The sequence below is a fragment of the Cyprinus carpio genome, unplaced genomic scaffold, assembly GCF_018340385.1.
Source record: "Cyprinus carpio isolate SPL01 unplaced genomic scaffold, ASM1834038v1 S000006701, whole genome shotgun sequence".
Lineage (NCBI taxonomy): Eukaryota > Metazoa > Chordata > Actinopteri > Cypriniformes > Cyprinidae > Cyprinus > Cyprinus carpio.
The window spans coordinates 104780-123412 of NW_024879310.1; the positions used below are offsets into that span (position 1 = coordinate 104780).

The 18633-nt window shown below is 36.7% G+C and overlaps 1 pseudogene; it reads left to right on the plus strand.

Annotated features, from left to right (window-relative positions):
• The first annotated feature begins 1035 nt into the window (after positions 1-1035).
• Positions 1036-18633, plus strand: part of LOC109103890 — a 42392-nt pseudogene continuing 24794 nt past the window's right edge.

Consider the following 18633-nt stretch of genomic DNA (forward strand, 5'->3'; position numbering starts at 1 on the left):
TGGATTTGTTTTAAGAATCTTTCCATAAAATTATATTGCTGACGCAATTACAATGCCACTAATTCCGGCACTCCCAAAAGGCTGGTTGTGTCCACGTAGACAAATACAGAAGTTGACAGGATAATGTTGGAAAACTCACTTGGAGAATCGGTTCAACACTGCGATGGAATTGTTTGCCAGTTCAGCAATGAACAGGTATGGCATCTGTCTTCGGCACGTTTAAAAGCAAGTCGACTGAAAGCGCACTCTGCAGTGCACCAGCTCTCATCAGCAGAAAAGACTCAAAATGGCTAGGCTCACCTTTGCTAAGGACCTTTGAGAGTCCTCTTGGTTGACAAGATATGCGCTAAGAAGCCCCATACAGTTACCGAATTATGGGAAGGGACGAGGAAATATAGTGGACCAAGATCACACCAAGCCACAGTGGTGAGAAAATAGTGATTGTCCTGCGGCCAGCAGATAGTGCTGAAGTCATTCGAAGCGGGGCCTCTACACTTCCTACAAATTTTTGACAGTTTAACTAAAACTCTGCAACTTTTATTTGTAATCTTCGTTCACGCTACAGTGGTTACTGTTTCTCTAGATTTTTGATCACTGAGTTTTTCCACAAAATAAGGTTTTTGTCTGAAAATGCCTGGTTTATTTTGTCAAAACATGTTAGTGGATCAGTGGTACCCACCTATAGCTAATATTCCTTCCAAGTTTGAGCGTCTGAAAAAAATCAAGTATTTATAGATCGTTCTCTAATTTGTGACCTCCTTAAATTTGACCTTCTTATTTCAGTGTCTAACTATTGATGGACGTTATTTCATTTTCAGCTTATATCCAGTCATTAAAAGATGTTTTAATAATTGGTTTAAGTTGAACAATTAATAAACCCTATTCTGTATGCAAAAAAAAGGCTCTTGCACAAATAACTGTATTTTCTGTCAGATTCACAAGCACATGCATGCATACATTTGTTCATACTAATCATATTCTAATGTTTATGAATACATGTAATTTTAATGAGAGAGATGGGATATGTGTGATTGCATGAATGTGAACGTGAGCGTGACTTTTCACTGCAGTGATTCCCATTGCAGCAGTCTCCCATCTCAGCTCTCCTCTGTTCCTGTGCGCTTTCAGGGTAGAGCCAGTCTGCAGGCAAAGCTTCTCTGCGAGATCGACCATGTGCGCAATCGGAAGACCAGGGCTGGTACGAGTGCAGGGGTCCTCATGCTGGAACAACAATACGACACCTTTCACAACGGCAGCTGGGTTCACCTCACCGTCAACGGTGAGACCCCTCGCCGACTACTCTCCCAACTACATACTGCTACTGTGAAAGAACACACCACATCTATCTCAACTTGTGATTTCCATATTCCTTTTCTATATCAGACAGTAAATCAGAGCTTGTGGAAGTGGAGGAGGAAGTGACTGTCACTCTTATACCACTCATGACTGTCTGCTCTGTTTCTGTGACTAATATGTAGTAGTTAATCCCAACAAAACAACAGCCTTCTTGCTCTTGCCACAGAAATGCAGCATGTACTGTACTCCCTTGTGGTCTAGAGTCTGCTGGTCATTTTTTTCCATTAGAAAATTGTCATTGCTATCTCCCTTGTTTGAGCCAATATTTTGTTCTTGTCTTGTACAGAGGACAATAGTTTGGCAAATCATTAGATTTTTGGTCAGTCGTTAACATCCATGTCCCACTGTAATCTTTATAAGACCTCTATATGTTACGTTACTCCTAAATGTTACTAACAGCAAAATCATACCAAAATACTGATGCCTGCTCATCCTGCAATACACAGATATTATTGTACCCATTATTGATCAAATTTCTCTCCAATCCCAGCTAAAACAGACTAGCAAGTAAACCCCAAACCCAAGGCACTGCTCTGAGATCTGTCATGCCCTTTGTCTAATAAACAGGAGTATATTTCACTCAGGCCAGCTAGAGCCCTTATCATTTTTCCATTACACTACATGGAGATGTCTTTCTATGGTGCCCAACTACAGAGGCAAATTTGCTGGGTAGCTCAGGCTTGGTCTGTCATGGTTCCTTCCTCTCATTTCCATTTGAACATCACATTTTGCCTTACTATTATTTAGGGGCATCCGGTCAGCGCCGCTGGAAATTATTATCACCTCTACGGTGAGTGTTTGCATTTTATTCAAGATGATGAATTTAATACGATCCTTAAGAACAATATGTAAACTGATCAGGATGATTCACACGCTCGGTAATCATTGCCTGGGGTCGTATCCAAAAGGCCCTCGGAGCGCTTATTACATAGTATCGTACGCCACTGTAGGCGTTAATCAAGTGCTGATGCAGCAGATTAATTCCATACTACAAGCCTTTGTATTTGGCTGCTAAACTGTCATACTGATTCTACACTGTACATCACCTACATTTATGGAGCTGCAGTGGCAGAGGAATTAAAGATAATTCATTGGCCGTTCTGTCTCTCGTCTCATGTTTGGTACAGAATATCGTTTAGTGATGCCGTCGTTGGTACGTTGTGTGATAAGCAACTCTGTTGGTCCTTTTATAGTGTCCCATTTAAATTGAAAATCACATCCCCAAGTAAGACTATGTGTCCATTCCATGAACATCCCACAGAGAGGAAGTGATAAAAAGTGGGTGCAGTTCAATGATCATGGTCATCCTGGCTGAAACTGCACAGTAGGGATTGGAGTGCGTTTACTCGAGGAGAGGTACAGACCTATATTTGGAAAAAGGCACTGTTACGTCCCGAAAAAAACTTCAGCAAGATTTTTTTAAGGCGTGGAAGTTTTGAAACATTTGGATGCAACTAGGATACAGTATTTGCAGTGACTCCCTTAATAATAATGTAAGCTGTCATATTTTCATCTATGAAGAACGTCATCATTATACTGTGAAAACATGAGCAATAATAATGTTGGCAAATATTATCTGGAAAAATAATTTACTCTCTATTTTTGGCACCTGATCTTTTTTTTCTACCCATTCGTTAGATTTTATAAACCTGAAGAGAACTGCCTAAACTATGATAACAAAAAACAAAACAACAAAAAGTACTGTTTGCAGTAACCCTGAAAGAAGTTAAGGAGAGAGGCAGTACGTCGCTGTTTTCATCCTGTGAAGTAATAGTCAGATATATGGGCAACTGAGTACATTTTTGCTGCAGTGATGTAACGTATTTGCTTATTTGTATCTCTTCTGCGTTCAGTTATGGATTTGATTATTCATTGTTGATATGAAGCCAGCTACCTGATATTTATTTGGCTTCTGTCAGATGTTGAGGTGGTCATCCAGCAGGATGTATAAATTAGCACAGGGCCACTGTCTGTCTACGTAAGCACAGGATTGGTTGAATATTTCACCTATGCTTGTGAGGTAAGACTCATGCATATTCCAAACTTCAAACAATGACACCAGCAAGGTGGTACCAGTACTGCTGGCACCTCGCGTCCATGATTAAAGGTCCACAGCCGTTCCCCTTGCAGAGATATCACTGTGACTTATTTGGAAAGTGCACAGTAAGCCGTTTCTCCATCTATCAGAGCTGCGGCGGGCGGGAGAGCGTAGTGAGCGAGAGGCCCACGAGTAAAGGGTATTATTGCATGTGGGGTGCGTGTTTTTGTGTATGTGTGTGTTTTTTCTTGGCCCCAGGGTGACAATGCTTTTCAGTGTCTGCCTCGTCTTTTTTCAGGCCAGAGAAAATGTCACCTGTGCAGCTGTGCGGGTGGCCGCTTGTGCTGAAACATCTTTGAGGGTTTATTTTTCACGGCATCCTATTTCCTCTTTACTGCTGCAGTGGCCATTCCATGCCCTCCCTCGTTTGCATTCACGAGTCATTTTTCAGAGGTTACACTCAGTCACGGTCCCCTCACATGCACACACAGTCCCTGGCCCTTAGGTGCTTTCCGAAATTCAATATCAGTGATTGCGGTGTGTTAGATGGTTTGTGGTTTTTTATATGTCGTCAGGACGTTTTACAATAAAGTGCATATAATAGCCTTTTTGGCTAAATGGCTCATGGTCGGATTTGCGAAGACCATGCAGCTTTGAATCTAAATGACATAATGCGTGCTTGTTGAAATTCACTCACATTTGCTTTGCATTGCGGATGTGTGAGTGACCTGCAGCCATGGCAGTCTTTTCTGATCAAAAGTGTCGTTTATATTGCTTTCTCCCAGTAAGTTTTTCTATGGCATATAACATTTTTATGACTTTTATAAGCCACTGCTTATCAGCCTTTAAAAATTAGTCCTGCTAAGGAATTGTCAAATAGCTGACTTGGTAATTTGGTTAATTAAATGCTTAATGTGCATTTATTATCTGGATACTTGAAAGTCTTCTTGTAGAATAATAATAATAAATAACTCAACAATCAACTCATAAACCTTTTGCTGAGGGGGGGGGGGGGGGTTTTTTAGGAGATCGCCAGGGGGGTTTTGCTTGCTCTTATTGTTTGATATTCTGTTTTCCACCAAAATGGTGCAGGCCCCTTTTTTCATGGACTGAAAATAATGCTTATATAAGTAACACTTTTTATGCCAAAATAGCTTGTCAAACTTGTAACTTATATTTTGTATAGTTAGAAAGATTCACTCATATTAAATGTATAGGCTAAGTCTAAAAAATCTAAAGTTAGGTGTTTTGTCATATTTGTAAGAAAAATAATTAGTTAAAATGCAATATTTATCTCTCATTTGAAAATGTATTAATTAATTGATGTACATTTTAGAATATTAAATTAAGATATTTTATGAATAAAGTCAAAAGTCAGGCATGGGTTTAATTGGTACTTTGGCACCATTTAAGCAAATAGGCCCACGTATGAGTTTATTCACAAATATATATATATGTTCAAAAAAAATTGATTTTAAAGAAGTAAAAACATTACATATATTACCAGGGAGTATTAAAAAAAATAATAAGTTTTAGCGCCTGTAACAATAATAATTCAATATGAAAAAAATACAGTATGCAAAGCACACACTTTTGCCGTGCCAAACATGATAAAGGTTTTTTTTTTTTTGTCATTTGTCATCTAAATATAGTTGGAAAATTAATGTACAGTAGGAAGTAAAAGATAACGTACAAATGTTAGTAAGAGGTAAAAGCATCAGTGAGTGTTCCACAGTGAGTTCCACAATGGATTCCACAGTGAGTATGGTAAAAGTTACTTTATTAAAATATTTGCTCTACAAAACAATTTTATGATTTCTTTATTTGTAAATTAATGTGAAATGATCCTAAACATTTAGCGTTTTCTAGTTCACATGCTAATTCTTCGGCAGTCTAATCTTTCAGTTAAGGCTAGTGTTTTGACCTTGAGATTAGCTTTGTTGCACAATTTCAATAAAACTTGAGCAAAATTATATATCATTGTCAATTACTATTTGTTCATGACACAAAAAAACAAACAAGTCATTTATCTCTTATTGAAATATATCAAAAGTAATTTTAACAAAGACGATGGCTGAAAATTGCAGAATTGTGTTTTATTTCTGAAGGGTCCCGGAAACACCAAAGTTTTTGGAGTCTTTGTGGGATGTCACCTGAGACGCATGCACATGGGTGGGGCTAACTCAACACTGGCAAATCTGATTGGTATGGCATACAAAATCTCAGGTAAGTAAAAAAAAGTTCACAATGATTACCACGGCATACACATAATGATTTTTTTTTTTTCTCTTTTGAGCTTAAAGGGTACATGGGCTTAATGGGCTACACTTACCCTAAATTAAAATTGGATTGCATTTTAAATGCTTTTTAAATTGTTTTATACTTTTGGCGCAGTTGAGTTTTTGGGTCAACACTTTTATTTTAAGGTCCAATTCTCACTATTAACAAACCATTAAACTATGACTTTTTTGCCTCATAACAGACTCCCCTGGTTTTGATGCTTCCTTAATGACTACTGTAAAACCTGTTACAGATTAAGACATACTCCAAACATTTGGGGACACTTTATGTCCTTAAAATAATTGAGTAAACAAACGCATTTTTTTAAGGTAATACAGCTTACACATCTTAGACAACAGGAGCGGGGCTGACAGTCCATGGTATGCCATGCTAATGCTCATAAAGCAACTAGTTTACAGTGAGAAATTGCTCCCGATACTAAAGTGTTGACCGAGTTTTGGTTTGTTCATTTTAGCTTTGTTTTAGTCTTTTTTATTTTGCACTGCCTAGTTTTGGATTTTGCACTATATTGTTTTGTTTTGGCACCGAGTAGTGTTTGTGCAGTCAAATTTTGTTTTGCACAATTATGGTTTTTTGTGATTTGCACATTTCTGTTTTTGTTTGGAACAGTCATGTTTGTTTTTGGCTCAATCTAATTTTGTTTTGCGCAATTTAGTTTTGTTTTGAGCAGTCCTAGTTTTGTTTATATCATCCACTGTCAGCCCTTGTTCAATGTGCATCACTATGCACCATTCAATGTCACATATTCTAGTTGGCATGCAAATTGAATACCCATCACACTGTGTACGCTTATCTTAAAAAAATGGTTTTTTTTTGTAATAATCACTGGTGTTCATTGGTATTCAGACTGCTCCACTTGTCCAAAGCGTCTTTTGTTGGGCAGGTGCGTCTGTCCTCACAAGGGCAGAAAGTTTGACAGCCCTGGTTTCCTGTAGCCGCGATATTAGCATCCACTTGTGTATGGATCTTATGTGGTCAGTGGCTGTTCTTCCTGCCCGCGTGTACCCAGCAGGTGTCAGCTGGGCAGATGTACCCGCTCGGAGAACAGTAATGGCACTGTGGAGATGCTCAGGTCATCACACAGCCCCCCCTTCATCAGTGACACTCGTCTCTCTCAGAACATCCTGCCCATCCCCACAGATCATTAGCTTCTGATACTAAACGCCAATCCAAACCACAATAGTGAGGCCTTGTGGTTAAACATCTGAGCTGGTAACTTAAAGGTTGCAGGTTTGAACCCACAGTGGATCAGATATCACCACTGTGCCCTTGTGCAAGAAATAATTCAGCCAAAATATGGAAAAATTAGTCATTTACTCATTTATTTTTTCTTCTACAGAACACAAAGATATTTTGAAGAATATCTTAAGAACCATTCACATAAAGAACGATATCTATAAATGATAACTATATGAGTGTCCACACCTGCACTGGACAGTATTGTTCTGTTTATTCTAAGCGCACAGCATTTTTTGTGCTTCAAAAACATAGAACATGATGGAGTGAATTTTTAGAATTTGGATTATTTATAACTCAAATAATGTGAGATATGACATATGATAATATAGTGGAGGTGCTTTAAAGGCGATGCATATAAAACACAACTTTTCTGAAAAGGTTTTTACTGTGAAAACCGCTTGACAAGCTGTCAAGCACATTAATTAGCACTGCCTCTAAAAATATCAAAACTAAAAAAAGATGCATGAAAAAAATCTAATGAATTAGTCAACCTCAACTGCAGACTAGTCTGTGGTTGGATTAGTTGACTATTGTGACTCATCCTTAGGGAACATATATTTTTAGAGATTTGATGCTGATCTCAGCAAGACGTTTTGGGCTATATATTCTTCTCCCTTGTGTTTAGCCTGCAACAGATTGCAGTGAGAATGCAAAAGCTCATGGTAGGCACAGATGGACAGATGTTCAGAGGCTATTAATTGCTTGCTTTGTTTGTTTTTCACCAGGTGTTTGCGCTGTTGAAAGCAAAACTGCTATAGGCTAATGGTGACCCACATGCAGAGGAAGTTAGGATTTCATTGCTGAAAGTGTGCAATGCGTACTCCTAGAGACTTGTATTATGACTTGATAGATAGGTACACATAAGAATGATTATGCAGAATTATGCTGAAATGGAATAATCATCATTCACAAAGCTCTACACATCCAGATGTGACGATTGATGGCAAAACAATGACTTTCATTAAAAAAAAGGCCTGACTCACATCATAAAGACTTGGCATTGGGTGACTAAACAACCACCTAGCAATCACGTAGAATACCTTGCAACTGCATCATGTTTAAAAATGTAAAAAAGCTATGCAGATTGCATTGACATGTTGCATGGATGTTCTGGATGAATGTGACACTACAGAGATACTGGTAGTTCTTGTCCTCTGTTTCTGCAGCCGCTGTCGTCTCACACGCTCACCATGGGGACTGAGCATGTAAGAGTATTAAATATAAAAAGAATCTGGACTCAACTTGTCCTGTCTTTGTTTCTGTCCCAGCGCCCCCTATGTTCACGGACACGCCACCTCAGTACGTGGAGGCGAGGGAGGGTGGCAGCATTACTCTGACCTGCACTGCCTTCGGAAACCCCAAGCCGGTGGTCACCTGGCTGAGAGACGGGGATCAGCTGACCAGCAGCAAGAAATACACGGTAACTGTGTTCTGGTTTAATATTTTTTTTCTTAATCAGTGTTTTTGACTTGTTTTTCCATTAAAAATATCTCAAAACAAGATCAATTTACTTGAGCAAACTACATACATGTTAAGACTAGTATTTAGAAAATACATACTGTTCATAAGTTTGGGGTCAGTAAGATATTTTTTTTTTGAATTAATACTTTTATTTAGCAAGTATGCATTACATTTTATAAAAGTGACAAGAATGTTACAAAAGATTGCAATAGAACAGAACTTACTTTTTTCATCAGAAATCCGGAAACTGGATTTTCACATTTTCCACAAAAATACTAAGCAGCACAAGGTTTGCCGCCATGGGATAAAAAATGTAACTGCACCTTTTTATCTCAGCAACTCTATACTTCTTTTTTTTTCCTCAGACTGTAGGATATAAACTCCGATGCAATAATGTCTGAGTGCAATAATGTTTAGAATTTCGAAATTGTGAGAAAACATAATAATATGAATAAAAAGTCACAATTTACCTGTTTTTATTTTTATCTTTGGTGGAATTAATTAAGAGATATAAGTTTTTTTGTGAGAAAATATTCAGATTTTTTTTTATTTGAATGCTTTTTTATCTCACATTTTTATTTTCCTCGGAAATGCAAGTTATTTTAAAATATTAGTTAAATAATTTTTTAAATCTTCTTTTTTTTATCTGTCCAGTGGTGGAAATGGGCTTTCAAAGCTGTCAGCATTGATAATAAATGTGTGCGAGGCAACCTAATCCGCATATTAGAATGATTTATGAAGGATCACCTGACACTGAAGACTGGAATAATGACTGCTAAAAATTCTGCTTGCAGTACAGGAATAGATCGAATTTTAAAAGTGTATTCAACATAGAAAAACATATATTTGATTGTAATAATATGTCACAACCTATTGGGTTACACACCACTTGGTGTCTTACAATTATCACCCTTGCTATGTCGATCATAATTCTCAAGTTCACATTATTCTCGAACTCTGTGCCTATGTGGGGCGGAGTCGCATTTGTGACGTTTTAGTTGTTGTTGTATTGTGTCGATTGTGAAATGCGATCACTACTGTACTATATCGTATTGTCTAGACGAGGTCTCAGTTTGAGTTCCTTGATCGTGTTTAAAATGTTGTCTTATCCTTACCAGTAAGAGATATGCAAATACTACAGCTCAATTGGTGTCTACGTCGATCCATTAATAACAGATGGAAGCACTGGCTCATTTTGCGTTAACTTTGGCTTGTCCTTTCGATTGACGACACAATTGTCGCTTCGTTCCTTCTGGGTTTTCCAAAATATTAGCCAGTATGAAATTAGCCTAGCCTGGAAGTTGAGCCGCAGTGAATTGCGTACTGTCTCATTTCGTTTCTTTTTGTTGTAAATGGAACGCATGAATCATCACTAGCCTATTTTGTAAGATACGAAAAGTCTCGGTTAGTCGGGGACCGCGTCGGAGGCGGTCCTGACAGTTTGAATAGCAACACGCATTGCTCAGTTGGGAATGGATGGAAACGATACGCAACTGGACCAAGCGCGTTTTCACAACTTACACTTGCATGCAGGCTGCGAGGGAAGAGGATTGCTGACAGGGACCTTTGACAGAACAGGCAGTCAGTTCTGGCTCCAGTAGGCATTGTACTCTCAGCACATCAGAGGCGCCATCCCTGAGACAACAGACAAATAAAAGGACAAGAGAGACAGTGGAGCTTCTTCTGTTCTTAGCATCGAATGTGCATTGTCATGTGTCTTAGACTAGACCCCTGCACCGTCCTATGTTTGCCGCGTGTTGTCTTGTTCCACATTTCCCAGCGGGTTTTGTTCACAGCTAGCATTTACACAAGGCTTGTTTTGGTGCCTTGTGGCCGTATTCTGCCTGCCCACACTTGCTCACGGCGATTGATGCACCAGGAAGTGATGGCTGGCTGCTTGTTTTTTCTTCATTGACTGCTTCTTATCAAAGGTTACGCTCCACCCCGGTTGCTGACTCTTATCCTCCTTCACTCCACAAGCGCCACACTCAGCGATATTCCCTAACTGAAATCACATTTTTTTATGTCCTTGGAGCAAAAATGGAAAAAAGTGTGCAGAGCCTGTGAAATCCCAAATACAATGATTTTGCCTAGTCTGTTGAATGTGCTTGAATTATAGTACAAAAGTAGCAAGCACAATGGTGTTTATAAAATATATAAATAATTATAAAAAATTTTTAAGTAAACACATTCCTAATTATTCTGTATTAATGAATTAATGACATTAAACTGAGTAAAATTTGTAGAAATTATTTAAAATATGCAATAGTGTTTTAATTTAATATAAAATTTAAATACAACAATGATATAAAGATAAGTGATGTGTGTGGGTGTGTTGTGATATATCTATATCTATAAAATTATGGTTAACTGTAACACAAAAAATAGAATGTTAATAATTATATTTTCGTTGAGACGTTTGATTAAATTGTTACAGTTTAATAAATATTCTTTGTTATGATGGTTACAACTATTTTAGTTCTATAATAAGATAGTAATATTATATATATTATATGTTAGATTTATATCTATATATTATATATCTATATCTCATCTATAAATGTTTGCATTTATGATAGTAAATGATTAAATGCTAGGTAATTGTTAAGTTGAATTTTATTTAATGATGCCTTTAGTACACACACACTCAAACCATGGTGGGCATTTGATTTATAAGCTATCTTTGCCAACTAAATATTAATTAAATTGTTACATTAATAAATTATAATTTAATTATATTACAATTATTGTTTTAATTAAAATATTTAAAATGTATTTATTAAGTCGTATTAAATGTCACATGTAACAAGTTATTATTATTAAGAAAATGTGGTATTGTATGTTTTAGGGAAGAAAATACATTTACTGTTGAATTTAATATAAAATGTCAAACAACGTGATGCATATGTTAATAGGATTACAAGCCTAACCTTGTAATTAAAAATGCATTTTAAAACATAGCTTTTTATTACATATTTTTTCAATGTTCAACTAGTATTAGAGCCAAGGAAAGTCCTAAATTTATAAAACAACATTATTTCGAGGTGTACAAATAAGTACAAATAAATAAACAATTTGGGGCCGCCTGTCTGCTTAATCCCGGACACCTCTGCAAGAAACAATCCCACGTGATTTTGATGTCAGGAATGTGAATGCTGCAGAAGGCTAGGCATTCCACATACATTTAGTAAATTTCCCCAGTTCTGTGATTAATCTGATTTGGCTGCCAATTAGATTGTATCAAATCTATATTTAATTATTTCTTTCGGTAGGGAGAAAGCACTCAGCTTCAGCTCTGTGCTCATACTTTTTAAAAGCCAGTTCCCACGCCTAACCAGGCACATTCCCCAGACATTTACTCAAAAGAAGTGTGTCGTGACCTCACCTTTGAGAACAGTGCTGAGGAGGCTGTGGTCCTCCAATGTATTTTCCCTGCTTCCATGGCTAGAAGTTAGAGAAATGGAGGAATGCGCTGAAGGAATACTCACGCTAAAGAGCAAGAGGCACAGATGTCTCATCTCGATGCGGCAGAGCATTGTTCTCCAACCTGCCCTCCTCCACAGGCAGTGTGTGTTTAAATGAAGCTCTCTGCAAACACACTGTGTTTGAGAGAGTTTATTACCTGCCTCTCGTGCACTGGTCATCAGTGTGATGTGACTGTCAGTGACAGGATTGTGATGGAACAGCCGGAGGATTGTGTCAACCTTCCAGTGGACTTGACACACCTTGGGATATTGTGTGGGAGGAACAATAAGGCCAGTCTCCTCTGGGCTAAAGCTATCGGACGTGGCAGGGAATAAGACTTCAATCCACTCCTTTTTCCAAGAATATCGCCTGTCAGGAACCTATGCAGTATTTCATGTCATCCATGTGTTGTCAGGAAGATACAGCTGCACTTTCAAGCTCAGATGGGGATTTTTAAAATGTGCTATAACATTCAAGTTAAATATAAATTTTAAACTATTTTATAAAATTTACTTGTTTAACCATTTTATAGCGACATATATATATTCTATATATATATATATATATATATATAATAATATATATATATATATATATATATATATAATTCTAGAATACTTTGGTTTTGCTTTATATACTTTTGGTTTTTATATGCAGCAATAAATGCATAATAAATTATTTTTTTTTTTTTGTTTAATGCAGGGATTTTCAAACTTTTTGATGACAAGGACCTTAAAATAATTAATTTCACACACAAAGAGACCCATTTATGCCGTGTATAAAAATATAACCATTAAAATTTTGAAGACGGTCAATGTTAAAAATTTGTGCTGTCAGTTTCCAACCAGGCTTTAGACAAGTATGGAGCCCCGCACACTGAACAAAGCATGATTTACTAATTCGTTCCCTTGTTTTAAGTAAATTGTGTGGATAGGAAGTAGAACAACTTATTATTTCTTGCACATGATTACTTAAAAATGTGCCGGAACAAATTGTAAATTGTGCACAACTTTTTATTTTTTTTTTTTCCACTGCATGTCATGTGCGTGGCTTCATAAAAAGAAAGCACAAAATGAGAAGAAATTTTAATTTATTTCAATGTACATATTATTTGAAAATTTATCTTATAATTATATTATATTATATTATATATATATTTATATTATATTATATTATATTATATTATATTACTATTATATTATTAAAAATTATCTCAAAATTTCTTTGGATGCTTTTTGGCCCCTAAAGTCCTCATGGGAAGAAAATGAGGTGTAAAGAGCTCAATGCATATTAGCGACATGCTAAATCAACTAGTTTACCACACTGATTTTTGACCATTGTGACTTTTTTTTTTTTTGTGTAAACCCATGTTTAATACTTATACTGTTCTACAGGTCGGAGTGACGGCAGTCTTCTGACGGGGCAGGCCATCACTCGGGAGGACCGGGGGGCCTACAGCTGCCGTGCCCACAGTGACCCGGGGGAGGCGCTACACCCCACCCGCCTTCTGGTGCAAGGTGAGCATCCACAGATTGAGATGTCTGTGTAGCAACACATATTCCATTTACTTTCCTTCTCCAGCTAAGAGATACATTACACAACAAACAGGCGCATCTATATACGAAAAAACAACCAGTACTTGGGATAGTCGGGAGAAGCCAGCAAACGTCCTTCACTATCCATATTTGGCCCTTTATACTCACCTACTGTGATCATCACGTCCCGTCAATACTAGGTGCAAAGATGCACAAAGCCTTCGTTGATCCCTGGTTAATTAGTCTCTTTCAGTGAAACGGTGTATGGACACATCAGTGTGGTCAAAGTCTGGCCTTTTACGTCTCGTCACTCTAAGCACATCTGCCGCAGTCAATACGCTCAGTCCGCTCCATCTGTATAGATCCACTTCCTGTCAATCAGCTCCTGATGGAGCCTTCCAGTAGAAGCTGTTTTAAGCCCTGCTCATGACCGATGGAAGTGATATACTGCAGGTTTACAGTTACCGCTTGTGCCTTGTACATTCTCCCTCTCCTTCAGAGAGGCTTGTGATTTATTCACCTGTAGTTCACATGAGGATCATGTATATCTTTCTCATAACTGTCATCATTTAACCCTCCCTGAAAAAGATCAGTTAGCATTAAAATTCTACACTGGTCAGGCTAATTTGTGTTATCTCTCCCAGTTCTGCTCAGTATACCAAAGTAGGCAACTGAAAGTGAGAAAATGTATTATGATTTCAATATATCTGACAGTTCTCTCTGGGGGGTTTGCATGTTTTGGTAAATCATATTTGTGAAATGAAAATTAATAATTATGACAAAAAGTCAAAATTGTGATACTATGTCATATTATTATGAGATATAGAAGTAGGACATTTTAGAAATTATGAGATACTCATTATGACATAAAATGACAAAAATGTCAAAAGTATACTATGAATAATAATTCTGAAATTTTTTATCTAAATTTCGACTTTTTATACCATGGACTTAAAAAGTCTTAATTATGGCATGTTGTAGTTGGGGACATAAAAAGTCAAAAGTATGAGATACTAAGTCATAAAGTAATCATGACATATAACATAAATATGACTTATCTCATACTTCTGACCTAAAATTTGAAAGATCTCATACTTTTGATATAAATGTTGAAAATTGATAAAGTTATAATAATTTCATAACTGACTTATCTAAATTTGACTTTCTGTTATGATTTTCTACTTTTTATCTCCTAAATTATGACTTAGTTTGTCATAGTGACTTTATAATTATTACTTAGTATATCATAATTTTGACTTTTTTCTTATAATTACAGTACGACTTAGTATGTCATAGTTTTGACTTTTTATGTTATAATTTAGGACTGTTATAATTTATCGCATAATTCTGACCCATTATCTCATAATTTATATATGAATGATAATCTCATAATTATGACATTTTATCTAATAACTGACTTTTTATGTCATAATTATGATTTACCAAGGCATTTGTCTTGTCAGTGTCAGAAATGGGCTTCCATACCTTTTGGCCTGGCTGTTGAAAGTTAAAAATATAATGAATTAAAGGGAAAAATTCCACCATCGACAAGCTGGTCCATTTAAGTCATGGATCAACTGCCACCTGGGAAAATGATCTGCCTGTCTTGTCTCCTTCATGATGGATATGAGGAGATCTGTTTGATAAGTATGGAGATTCATGCACAAGCAAACAGAATAATCGTTGTTCGCTCTGATTCAGCACCTGGTACTGGTAGCACAGCTCTCCCCATATGGCCCTCTGCGTTAGTACAGAATGATGAAGTGGTTCAGTTTAGTTATCCATGGACTGTGTACAGTATGACAGCAACATGAGCAAGCTGTCTGTCATTGGCTTTGTGGCTTTCACTGCAATCAGATTTATGGGCAGTGGAGCATGGCTGTGAGTACAGAGCAGCAGCTAACACACTTCCTGCACTGGGAAACAGAATTTAGAGGATGCTTGTGATCACAAAGCACCAGGAAACATACAGGATACGTGGAGCTTCTGTCTTGTCTATGCCATCTCTTCATTATCTGCTAAGGGCTGGCTGATATATACTGAATATTAACAACATATTTGTGATGATTTACTGGTGATCTAAAATGAAGCAATGCCTTGAATATCACAATCATTTTAATGCAGGACTTTAAAAAACATTAAAAAAAATTCCCAGATTAGTAAAGGCTATATAATTTCATGCATAAAGACCAATTTATACTGTGTGTACAATAATACCTTTGAAATTATAAAGAGATCTTCCTTCTTGACATCTTTCTTCTGCCTATCATTAAAGCAATTTTTATTAGTATTTAATATAAGCTGTCAATAGAATGATAAACAGTGATTTTACCTCATGATTTCATACATATCTTGGTAGCTTTGATAACCCTAAAAACATCCTTAAACACATTTTTTTTTCAGCCATAAACCACTGAAACGAAACTGAATCCAAAACTGAATATCTGATCATCTGACACATGAGATATATTTTAGCTATATCGTCTGCCCTACCTGAAGGTTGGAGTGATTTCGAAGAGGATCGTCTGCTCTTGTCTGAGTACCAACGAGTCAGATGGAGACACATATGAACTGTGCCGAGCCAAAATTTGCCTTGGCCATGAGCTGTTTTGTTAGTAAACTAGCAATATTGTTTTTACAAAAAAGCAATATTCTCATGAAGCCTCTGGAGAGGCACTCTAGTTGAAACCTGCTTCAATAACATGAGCGCAAGCAACGCCAGGGATATTTTTAGATGCTTTCAAGTGATGCCTTTTGCGATTTGAGCTTAATAAGCAAAGCTGCGATACTGTCAGTAATCCCCTTAGATGCCGTGTCATTACTGACATTAAGGAAACATCCAGGAAGCTCTCAGCATAGTCCACACATTAAGAGCTGCTCAAGGATTAGAAGATATTTCACAGCTAGTCATGGGTTTGTTTGGTGCTGAAGAGCAGCATTCATGCTGTATCTTTCTGCAGAGCAGCCACAAATGCCTCACAGCGGTCCCGAGAGTGTCACGACCAGTATTCCTGTCTACCCACACGTCTAATTAAAAGTCTATTGGCAATTTCAGTGACAGCCTCGTGTGGGAAGGATAATATTCTCTGTGGGAAGGCCTGACAGTAGTATCCTTGCTGTCTTTATTAGACCGGTTTATATACATGGAGGAGAATTAGGATAATTGCGAGTAATACCACATCTGTGGCATGCAGTTGATTACTACAGACAATAATTCCTAGCCATCCCGTACATAAACAAAAATTAAATGTATTTGCAGTAAATTTGTAAACATCCAAACGGTCTGTTAATCTTGCTAGCCAAAGCTAGATAAAATTAAGCTGAAAGCTAGATAGTTGTGCATCAGTTTAAAAATTTTAATAATGTATGAAAGCCTGTTTCACCTTAGAGAAATCTCACAAATATGTCGTTTTTTTTTTTCAGAACTATCACTTTATATATCATAATTGTGACTTAATCTCACAAATATGTCCATATATCCATAAACATCAACATTTTATCTTACAGATGTGTCTTTCTCATTGAAAATTTATATATCACAAATGTAAATTTACTTTCAACTTATCTTGTAATTGCACACGACTGTACAATTGCGGCTTTTCTCATTATTGTGACTTTATATCTAAACAGTTGCAATTTATTTCTTATAATTATGACTTTATATCTCAGAACCTGGGACTTTATATCTCAAAAAAGTCTCAAAATTGCTTCCCCTCACGATTTCAACGTTAACTTACAGTTCTTATTAGTTAAAACGATAACTCTAATTTTTGTGCCTCCACCAGGCTCCTCCATACATCGTGTCACCACCTGAGAACATCACTGTTAACATATCCCAGAATGCCCAATTTACGTGCACAAGCAGAGGCGTATCCTGGCAACCTGACCTACACCTGGTACTGGGAGGAGGACAACGTCTACTTCAAGAAGTAAAGTTATGATCGAGTTCACTACTGTGCCAAGTCTCAAAGTCTTTAATACAGAAGCTGCTGTGTGTGTGTGTGTGTATCTGTCGGTTTTAGATTAGAGTCACATATATTTTTGGACCCAGAAAATCCCTGGAATCTCAAGCCCTCTACAGCTGCATTAAGGCAAATGCTAGCGCAGTGACGCAGAGGCGCACACAGCAGGTTTTTATGCCATGATGGGAACATCTTGTGACACTGTGCTTGTGTCATCACATGCCTAAAAAAGCATGCTGATCATCTGAAGCCCGAGCCAGAAGCTGGTTCTGACTCCCCCCAAGCGTGGCCGTATTGACCCTCTATATGCAGGGCTGTAGTCTGTTCCTCTCTGTGGAAACAGGCCAGAATAATGTTTCGAAATAATGTTTTTTCCGGTTACTATTGAAATGTGAGGAGCGAACCATGTTCATGGGAATTTTTTTTTTTTTTTAAATATTTGTATCTTATAGATGACATTATTTTTCATAACTGACTTTAAATCTTTTATAATCTTGAACTTTATACTCACAAATGTGCCTTATTTCATAATTGCAATTTTATCTCTCAAAATGTTATCTAGTTCCCATAATTGCGAATACATTATGAACTGTACTTTTTTTGTTTCTTACAAATGCATATATTTTTTCATAATTGAGATTTTCTCTCGTAATTTCACTCATATCTCATAATTGCCACTTTCTCATAATTGTGCTTTTTCATCTAACAATTGTCACTCTAATAACTTTGACTTTGTCTAACAACAATTGCAATTTTATTTATAAATTTTGTGTTTTTATTTTATTTTTTTAAATGTGATACTTGTGACTTTTTCCTCATACTTGTGCACACTTTTGAGCTGTTTTAACTGAAAGAACACTAGCGTTGACATGATTTTTAAATATATCAGTGCCATTGTTTGGTCTCAAGATGCACACCAATAATGGTTTTTATGTTTTTTTTTTTTTTCTAAGGAACATTTTATAAAAGATTACTTAAATGCCTTAATTGAACTTTGGCCTAAACCTGGCTTAGTCTAAGCCCTGACTGTGAAACCAGGCCTTTATCTTACAATTGTAGCTTTAATTCTTGTATTTGTGACTTTAACAGTTTTGACATTTATTTTTCACAAAAAAAAGTATAAAAAAAAATCAGTTTTAAAAGTTTCTCACAATTGCCTTTTTTTATTATTCACTCTAAGGCAAAAAACAGACTGCCATAATAATGAGACATTGTATCAGCCTCAATTCTTCTCTGTGTACAAACACATTTAATAATTTTTTTCAAACAGATCATC